The following is a 10379-nucleotide window of genomic DNA, read 5'->3' on the forward strand; positions in this document are numbered from 1 at the left end:
GGGTGAGCCCTCCCTGCCCGGGCTGGGCTGGCTGGGCGAGGGACTGGCCGCGAAGTTACTCCGAGGGATGACTCAGCCTGGCGGCGCCGGCAGCGGCCGGAGGAGCGGCGTGCAGAGGGGCTGTGTTTACAGGCGCTGTTCTGGCTTTCCCTCGGTTGTTTACTTGTTTCTGCTCCCGAGGAAGCGTGAGTTGGGGCTGTTGGGTTGGTCCGTGCTGGCGTTGCCTTCCCAGTGCCCCCCTCCCCAAAGTGATCCAGAGGTAGAAATTCCAGGGTGAATCCTGGAAAATTAAACTGATCTGTGTAACACTCGTGTGTCTTGCATCACTTCATCTAGAGACTAAAAAGAAAAAAAAAAATCATGCCTGAACCTGAGATACCTGGAACCAACCCAGAATTTTTTTTCTGCCATTCGCATAAATGTTACTCTAGAAGTGGTTCAGGCAATTGACTTTATGGAGGAACTTCCACTTCTGAAGTTGGTTGACTGTGTAGTATAAGATACCTCAACAGTCCCGGAGAAACAATGAGGATGGAGAAAACGTGCATCTTACGGTTGCAGTTCATACAGCTGGGAAGCACTGTGAGGAGTGCTAGGCACTATAAATACTAAATAACATTCAGGAAGACTTTTGCAGTATTATATTTTCTTTCAGTTGTGAACTTTAAGAATGCTTAATATCTAGTACCTTGGGAAGTGTTTAGAAGATGAAGCACGCGAAGAAAGGACTTATCTGTTATCCAGTGTTTTGACAAGCTTTAGTGCCAAGAAGTGACTATTAACAATAAAGAAATTAGACATTTAAACATCATTAAGTTTAGCTTAAGTGAAAGTGTGCAGAGGATACATTCACACTTATTCTAAATGCTGTCTGGAACTCAAAATGGTTTTCTTTTATTACGTTGGGAGTAGTAAAGAAACAATTTATTGCAGAACGTGCGGTAGGGGACTAGAGCTATGCCAGTTATAGAGCTGAAAATACGAACGGGATCTTCTGGGATAATGGGTTAGTGTAAGCCAGACCTAATTGCACCTTTGGAAGTATGTTATTGTTGTACACTTTGTATAGGTTTTGTAGATTTTTTAAAAAAAGAAGAAATCTATCTCAAGCTGTATTGTGTTGATCTAGCCTTGTGCTCAGCACAGATTTGGGTTAGTAGTGTCTGAGATCATATTCGAGGGGCTGGCTCTGTCTCCATGTCATGTTACCATATTTATAATTAGAAGCGTATGCAGCAGACTCGCACCCTTGACGGGAGAAGAGAGCAAGGGTTACTTTGAGGTTTTTTTGTGGTGTCTGTTTGAAAAATTGTTTGTCCCTGCATGTTGTTTGAACACAGCTAAGGTGACACAGTCTTGCAAAAATTAAGGTGAAAAACGTAATTTCTAAACTACTAGTACATTTCTTAGAATTTTGGTTATTCTGGTTAAGTAGGGAGTGAGTGGATGTGGGGGGGACAAGAGTACCACATGTCAGTTTGTTCCTTTTGATAAGAGAGTGGCAGTTACAGTAGGCTCATTTAAAATATTTTTTCTGTATATTATCCTGTAGGGTAGGTTGTTACCAGTGTGTTCTTATGTTTTTTGGTTTTAAGCCAGCAGTTAGTGTCTGTGGAAGACTGTCTGAGAGTAGTGTGACGGTCTTGAGACTTAGTGCCCAGGTTGGGCTGACATGTTGTAGTAAAGTGGAGCAAGTCAGAATGTAAAACTACAGTGTGCATACCTGGATGTCACACGAGCTGCTTCAGTCACCTGGACAGTGTTCAAGCAGTCATGCATCTCCTGCATACGCATATAGCTCAAGAAAGTTGTGCTCCTGATTTTGATCCACAGCTCAGTGATGTTATATGAGGAGTTTCTGAAGAGGGGAGAAAAAAATTAATATCCTACTACTTTCAAGGACCCGACTAATAGTTGGCATTCTGATACAGAGTATTATCGAGTAGCAGACACTCGATTATGAGATGCTGGCTTACTATAATACTATTATATTATACTGCAGGACCTGGCTGAATGCACTGATACCAAGAAGGCGAAAAAAGTATCACTAATATGTAAATTACTAATCGCTAGAATTACAAAGTGTCTATTTTATAGTTGATATGTCAGAGAAATTATTTCAGTGTACTAGTTGCAAGATCCTTAAGTGAATTCTCTGTTCTAAAAGCCTACAGTGTGATTAGTGATGATAGAGAAACTGCTAACAATGACTTTGAGCTAATTAGGATTCTGTGGTTATTGTGAAAGTTGCTTGTCTATTTATGAATTAATTCATATTGCAGATCCACTTTTAATTTAGTTTTGAGTTCGGCTGGAAGAGAGGCTGGAAGATAACATAGCTGTGTATCAGCTCTTTCTGTCCCCGTTCGTAACCAGGTTTGGAAGTGGGTATACTTTGGTGATGTGTTTTCTAATGAGCATAACTGAATTGTTAATGATACATAAATACTATCTAAATCTAATTGTTGGCACTTGTTGGTAGAAACATCAAACCAAATTTATTGATACAAAATGCTCATTTGGAGATTCAGATGGAGCTGGTTACTCTTGGCCAGTCAGGAGAACCACCTGGGGTGTCAGGGCAATTCTTGTCTTCTGTCCATCTCCAGGTGTGTATTTTCCTTTCAAGTTCAAGTTTGCCGTCCATGGTTCCAGTAGGGTTCTGAGCTCAAGCTATCAGTTCAAGCAACAGCTAGCATAGCTTTTTAGGTGCATCCAAGATGTTGACAGTTTCTTTTGGGAACAGATTTTGCAGCTGGGCCTGCTGTCTTTGCTGCATCAAGGTGAAATGAACAGTGTGCTACAGAAATGTCCAGTAGTTTGTGCATTGAGAAAATGAGCTGTTGTAGAACGTGGTAGCCTGCTTTCTATGCGAAATGACTTGTTAAGTGTTACGTGAATTTCTTTCTGTCCTATATTAATTACCTGCTGATTGAAAGTAAACTGTAAAACTGCTTTTTTGGTTCCATTTGGGTTCCAAATGTCCTGCATCTGTCTTGCTGTGTAATGCCATGGGTCCAATAAGACGAATGGTGTGTGAATATTTGAGAGCAGCTCTGCTTAAGGAGTGTTCCAATGGGTCTCTGACTTCAGAACATGCTTTTATTTTCTTGTTATGAAATAGCTCATATTTTTTTACTTACTAAGGCTTTTTTTTGAAACAGGATTTTTGCTTTTTGAGGAGAATAGGAGAGTTGTGGTGCTGGTGAAATAGTGTGTTGAGTATTTCAATTACCTGTCCTTTTTATTTGGAGGGATTAGGTGAAACTACTGTCTGTATGATAGAAACACAATACATCCATCTTCATTATTATTCTTGAAGATGTGTTTGAAAGGCCAGTATGCTGTTTTCAGTTTGAACACATGGAAAACAGTGTGTATTTTAGAGGTAGAAAGCAGCACTGAACTAACTAAAGGGCAAGTTTTACTTCTGTTCTGAGTTCAAAAATCAGACCGCTCTTAGCAAAGCTGAAATACAAATTCTGTGAAGAATGGCACTTGGCTGAGATCTGGTTTCTGAACATTCAAGGTAGCTTCTCCTAAAGTCACAAATTTTATTTTGATTTAGTGTTCAAGTTCTCTTTTATAACTGACTTATCTGCCGCTTTTTGTATGGTTGAATGTGTTCATGCTACGTTCTGTAAAATATGCTCTTTCGTTTATTGTGTATGTTGTAGATACGGCTGCAGCAATTTTTGCTCTTAATTATTTGAATGGTGGTATTTTCCTGATATTGCAGGGACTCTAAATGTCAGTGGTATATCCCAAAGTTTATTTTGGGTTTGTTGATGGCAAGTAGCTATGTTAGTATTTCAGGAGTGGGGGTATTTGAACCTTATTTAGTGTAGTCGTGCCTAGGATAGACGGTTCATACTGACAAAATGGTGCTTTTATTTATACAGTTTTCCTTCTGTCCTCCAGAGTGTGTATTTTATTAAATTCAACTGGAGATCTTTATGTAAGAATATGTTGTGTAACTGGACTAGCAGCTCTCTTCTAATATATTATGCTTATGCTATATTGCAAGTATTCTGCTAGTAAACTCAAGATGACTTATTTGTCTATTGTAATTAAAAGTGTTCTGGTATTGTCTATGGATTGAAAGAGCCTTGATTCAAATCCAGTGAATGATTCTTTAAACAAAAAATGAAAATATGACTCAATTTTTTTAGCTCTGAACAAAAAGATGGGGTGTAATGTGTAAACTTTACTTATGTGAAAGACTCGGAGATAAAATACCTATAAATTTCAAAAAGCAGATGTAATATGACAGCAATTTCACATGCATGTTATGGCTGCAAACAGTGATTTATTAGTGCACTTTATTATCTGTTGTAAACTACCAAAGACTTATGCCATAAAGGTAAAAGCTGAAAAAAAAAGAATGTTGATAAATAGGAGGAGGTCATGAATTACAGGACCTTACAAATGAGAAATTGGAGAAATTCCATCTTTAGGTCATGAAAGTTCAAATGCTAAGTTTATAAAACATCCACATGAATAAGAAAAATTTGAAACAAGTTTGGAAGTTGCTAATCTGAATAGTTTACCAACACGGTGGTGAATTTCCTTATTACTGGAAAACTTTACTGTTATTGTAAAATGTGGTTGCTTATGAATAGAACTTAATTAAGGAAGAACCTGTGACTTTTACGTAGGCAATCAGCCGAAGTCACAAGGACATTTACTTGTCTTACATTTCATATTATCAATCTTTTACTTCCTTTTCTGTCTGTAGTGTTTTTATTCCTGTGAGATAAATGCCATTTAGTCAGACTGTCTTTCTGCGCTTTCATCCTTTTAAGTAAGTCTGTCTGAGTTACCTTGTACTATCCACATAAAAGAGAAAAAAAAAAAAAACAACCTAGTAGCATTACGGTGGTGTACCTGGAGAGGAGAGGGCAGAAGTGGCCTCATAGTCATCTGTATTTTGAGAAATTCTGTCCTCAATTGCATCCATAGTAATTGCCCATTTTTTTTAGTTGTCTTAGCCTGTTCTTTAGGAGGATACTGGCATTTTTTTTAGTAGGTTACCATTATAAGAAGTTATCTGTTAATAACCAATGATGGCATGGACAGTTAGGAATGTGAATGATGCCTTCTGGAAATTGTCACTTGTCTTCTTGGATGATGGTGCTGGCGTTTGGTACCCCTTGTGTTCATCAGCCTCTTCCCAGCCTCAGTTGCAGTGTGACAGTTTGTGGGACTGTGTAGTGAACTGGATCATGGAACTAATCTGAGCTAGCAGTAATCTGGGGAAGGATGCTGTTTCTAACTTGTTACAGCAAAGTAATCCATTTTACTCCATAGAAGTATGTAAAGTTGGTACAGGGAGAAGAGCAGGAGAACTTGCTGAGGAAGGGGATTCCTAAGTCTGGTACTCTTACCGTAACCAGTGCTTGTGTGATTGTGGTCTTGGTTAACTGGAGAGTGAGTGTTAGTGAAAGGAGCTTTAGTGCCAGCTTGTCTGAGTTTGATGTAAGAAATCAAGGAATCTTTGTTGGCTGCTGCTTGCAGAATTGTTTGCAAACAGTGTAAGATTTTATGTGCTAATTATTTTTAAAGAGTGTATGTCTACAGGGAGAACCTTCCCACCAGAATGGGATCAGTCAATAACTTGAATAAAACCACCTGAAACTCTACAGATGGAAGAGCACCACTCTTTGCTAAGTGAATGTGTTAATCTTTGTAATTGGAGGAAGACTTGTAGCCTACAAATGGTTTTGAAATGGCAAAGTTATACATTTTTAAAAAGTTGTAAATTTAAAAAAAAAAAAGGTTATAAAGCCTTCAGTTAACTTTGTCAAAGACTGATTTGCAGACAGCTGTGGAAAGACTTTGCATCAATTTAAAAAAAAAAAAAACTGCACAGTTTTGAAAAATGTGGTAAAGTTGTTTTTCTGTTGTGGTGTTTTTGGGTTTTTTTTAACTGTTAGAGGAAAAAAACTTTTGTCCGATCCATTATATGGGTCTTGTTTTGGCAGCTCCTCAAGTCAGTGAAAAGAGCAATGTAAATAGATGCTAACTCTCAGATCTGAAGTTTTATAATTCTATACATATGGGATCATGACACAATGCCTAATAATGTGCTTGTTGCCTTATAAACATGCTTGAAGCTATTGCTTTCCTAGAACTCATGATACAAGTTGCGTCTGAACTTGTAGGAAGCTGCGCTGCTTTGGGCCACACCAATTTTGAAGCAGTTCTTCAATGCACAATGTTTTCTTACCTGCCCAGATGCAGTTGCTTCTGATCTCCCGCTGCTCCACTGTTGGTGTTGTTGAGGATCAGTGGAGGTATTGCTGAACCTACTTCGGTGAATGAGGAGCTTTCACATAGTTCGTGCCGGAGCAACTCTGAGTGTGGTGGTCGTATGTAGCTCTTAAGTTGGTACTGCGTAAAATGATTCATCTTAAAGAGGGCGTTGGGGGGAGCCTCTTGTACTATATATTCTTGTATACTGAATTACTGAGTTGTGAAATTCCTCTTTAGTGAATTGGGAAGTAGGGGGCTTAGGCGTGTTTCCTGGTTGCTCAGCAGAATTGCAGCTTGTTGAGTGGAAAAGACTTGCTTTACTGACCAGCAGCTGAGTTTGAGATCTGCTAACAACACCGTGACTGTTGGAGATGCTGGAATTGAGTAACCGCCTCTGTTCCTGATGCACATCTCGACAGAGTATAAATAGAGCTCCAGATGGCACCTTACAGATGTCAGGGATTGACAGCCTTTCTTTAAGACTACAGTGTGGTTTGAACATGAGGTTTATAGGCTTTGATATAAGGTGGTAATGGGAGATAGAATCTCCACCTGGAGTAACATATATCTCAGTGGTTAGATGTGGTCTTCTGGTTAAATTTATTTTGAAGGAGCGGGGGATGAAATTATTCTCTGCAACTGGGTCAGGAGGAGCCCTACTGTTTATTGATCACATAGTTTAGGATTTTATTTTTTTGTAAGTTTTACTTTAAGCGTTTTAAGTGCCTTTTAAAGTGTGTTTCCTTTCAACACTCGGTTGTCCAGATAAGGGTATGCATTTGCATTGTTCTAGAAATTAAGCCATTTCTGTTGCTAAAAGCATTAGTAAGGAATGAGTACCCTCATAATGAGGTCACTCTGACTATTCTTCTGGTGGTGGTAGTAGTCTTTTGCAAAATTAAGATATTTCTGGTTAGGTGCATTGGTTGCAGCATTGAAGAAAGCTCCTTGAAGTCTGCTTTTAGAGGTGATCTTGAAACTAACGTGAAGGAAGGTGCTTCTTTAAATTCAACTGCAGTCTCTGTGTTCCTTTGCCTTTGATACTAGGAAATATGTGTTGTAAAACCCTTTGTGAGATGAGGTGTGCAAGTTAGATCAAGAGAACATTTTTTTGAGAAGGGCACCTGAAAAAGCAAGGGGAATGGAGGTAGAAGAAAGCAAACTGCATTGGAAGGAAGGAACATTTGGTGCTAGTTTCATACCTTTGTCTGTGATAAAGCTGCGTAAGTCAAAGTGAAACAGGAAACCCCGCTCTGAAAGGAGAGGAGAGAAAGGTGAAATCACAGGAATTGCAGCATCTTAAAAGCAAACCTTAAGAATTGCTGTATGGAAATTAATGCGCCCCGAAGTTGGCTCTCCACCTCCAGAGGCAATAGTATATTCTCCTTGAGGGGAGGTGTTCTCCAGATGGGATATTCAGTGAATGAGGAGCAGCATTTGAGTCTTTCGAGCACGTGATGGGCTTGTCAGCCTTTGCCTCAGATGAACTGACCTTTTGACAGGGAGGAATTGTGCAGTGATCTCTCCTGTGAGAAGCCTGACCCGTGTAATCAGGGTTGACATTTACGGCTCATGTTGGAGGCACTATCTGTTACCTGCAGCAGAGCCCCAGCTGGTCCCCAGTGGGTGAACCTTTCTTTGTTAGCAGCATACAGATGATGCTCATGCAGAGCTATGTGAAAGTCTAGTGATTAACATTGTGGGATTGCAGACTTCTGAGTGAACGGTGAGAGTCTCGCCTTGTTTAGGTAGTTAAGCTGAGCTGCTTTCAGAGTGGTGGGATACTTTCCAACCTGGAGGTATCCATGAACGGGGGAAGAGCTTGCGCCTCTTGGTCCTCTGTGACCTGAGAGATGAAACATTGATAAGTACAGCACTTACTGGACAGACGTGAAGCAGTACTTCCCCAGGCACTGAAAGCGAAGTACCTTATACTGCAGCTGTGTTGCTGTTGTAGAAGATGGAATTTTAAACATTGGGCTTAAAGGAAAGCCATGACTTTGGCATAGCTCAGTTTAAATTCCAGGGGGTTAAAGAAAAATGTATTGATTACTTGTTTGCTTAAGTCTAGTTTGTAATCCAGTTTACAAAGGAGTTATGGGCAGTGAGATGTCAAAAACATGTGCACAGACTTAAATACCAGAATATTGTAGAGGGAACTTAACTTTAAAGGGAAGTTGATAATGTCCCTGTAAACCAGAACAGCATAATAAATGTTGATTTCTGGCTTTGTCCTACCCTGAGTGCCGTATTTCAGTGTTTGAGTTTGTGAAGTTGGAAATAATAGTGAAACAGTGGAACAGTCGGAATCAGCTAATGGAGCGTGGATTCTGCTCTGATGGAGTTTATATCATAGCATGGATCATAATGCTGCAGGTCACACAGTTCAAACGAATAACCTGGGTGGATTAATCTTTTTGTTACAGTTTATCTGATTACCTAGTTAGCAGCTCTGTCTTGAGTAGTTGTCAAATTTTGTAATTCTTCAACCTCTTTTAAGATGAATTAAAATAATTTCAGCAGTGTAACGCTAAGAAGTTTGACACTTGTAACACTATGTAACAGTGTAATGCTAAAAAAACCTGAAATTCTCTTAATGACCTGCTGAGGTAATACAAACAGAAGAAGAATTAAAATGTGTTTATTCTATTGAAGCTTGATAGTGCCTGACTTTCACTCCAAGCTTATGTTAAAAACTTGTTTTACTGCTGAATCATAATACTCTTGAATATTGGGAACAAACTTAAAGGCTGATTTGTGATATGTAACTGACCTTGCTTGTGATTGTCTGTTGTAACGTGACTTTTGGAAGAAAAGAGACTTAGGCAACTGTGAGCAGTTTTCATGCATCTCTTCCTTTAACTAGTCTAGGACCTGCCTGGGCTCAGACAGATGCTGTCCAGAGATGCAAGACTAGGGAGAGCTCTCAGAATTCAGTTTGTTCCAGTGTTGTGGTAACAGGCTGCTGGAGGCGCTCAGCATAGCTCCTGCAGAAGGGAGGGCTGCCGCCTGCCTTTTTTGGGCTCCGGTGAATCTGCCGGAGAGCTTGATGTTAAAGGCGCATGTTCTCTGAAACCTTCCTTCATGTGATTCCTCTGTTCCTGGAAGTACCCACTGGATTTTGTGGCAGCCGAGGAAATGGGTGAATTCTTCTTTTTTTTTTTTTTTTTTTTTTTTCTTTTCTTTAAATAGTAACCTATTATTGAGACCATACAAATTTGTTGTTCTCTTCCTCCAGGATTGTTTGTTGAAATGTTGAGTGGAAGAAACAGCACTTTTTTTTTTTGTGGGGTTTTTTTGTGTTGTGTGGTGTTTTTTGTTTTTTTTTTTTTTTACTACTTAGTTGTTGCAAAGGGCTTAACACAGATTGTAGTGTTGTGATCCTACTTTGTGGCAGAAGTGTTTCAGTAGTTTCTCATTATTCATGTTAATGCACATTATTTTCATCTAAAGCAAGTATTCATAAAATTATTTTGTTCAAGTACAATTACTGACTGCTGATCGCTGAGCTGGAAGAGGACGCTTCAGTTACTAGTATTCCAGTGGTGGTACTTAAACACACTGTTTTTTTTCCCTTTTATTGCAGCTTTGCTTCTGACGAGATGATGTATGTGCATCTTGCATGGGAGGAAAGAGGAAGTTAACAGGAGGGAGGAAGATAGTAGCTCAAATAATGGCCTAACAAAGTGCCATCTGTTCCATGCCCATGAAATGAATGTAATAGTTGTGTAATTTTTTCTTTTATCAGAAGTTTTTTTCAAATTTGGGTTGAAGTGTTTTTGATTTACTGGTAGTAGCACGAGTTGTATAAAATTATTTAAAAGTTTAAATGGTTTTCAGGTTTCAGCAAAGCTATTTTTAGTAATGGATTATCACCCTTTATAGTGCCTGATCATCTTCTCAGAAAGCTTGGTAGGTCATTAGCATGTTAGAAATAATGTTTGCTGTTCGGGGTTTGTGCGCTTGCCTGACTGCCCTGAGCCCTACTGCCCGTCACTCTCTTCCTTGCCAAGGGCCCCTTCTCCTTTGGCACTGCTGCTTAGCTGACAGGGTAGCCTAAAAAACCACCTTTGCTGATCTGGCTCATTTTGCTTGTTGTAGTTTCCATTGTAGTTTAAACACCA

The sequence above is a fragment of the Pterocles gutturalis genome, unplaced genomic scaffold, assembly GCF_000699245.1.
Source record: "Pterocles gutturalis isolate BGI_N339 unplaced genomic scaffold, ASM69924v1 scaffold11768, whole genome shotgun sequence".
Classification (NCBI taxonomy): Eukaryota; Metazoa; Chordata; class Aves; order Pterocliformes; family Pteroclidae; genus Pterocles; species Pterocles gutturalis.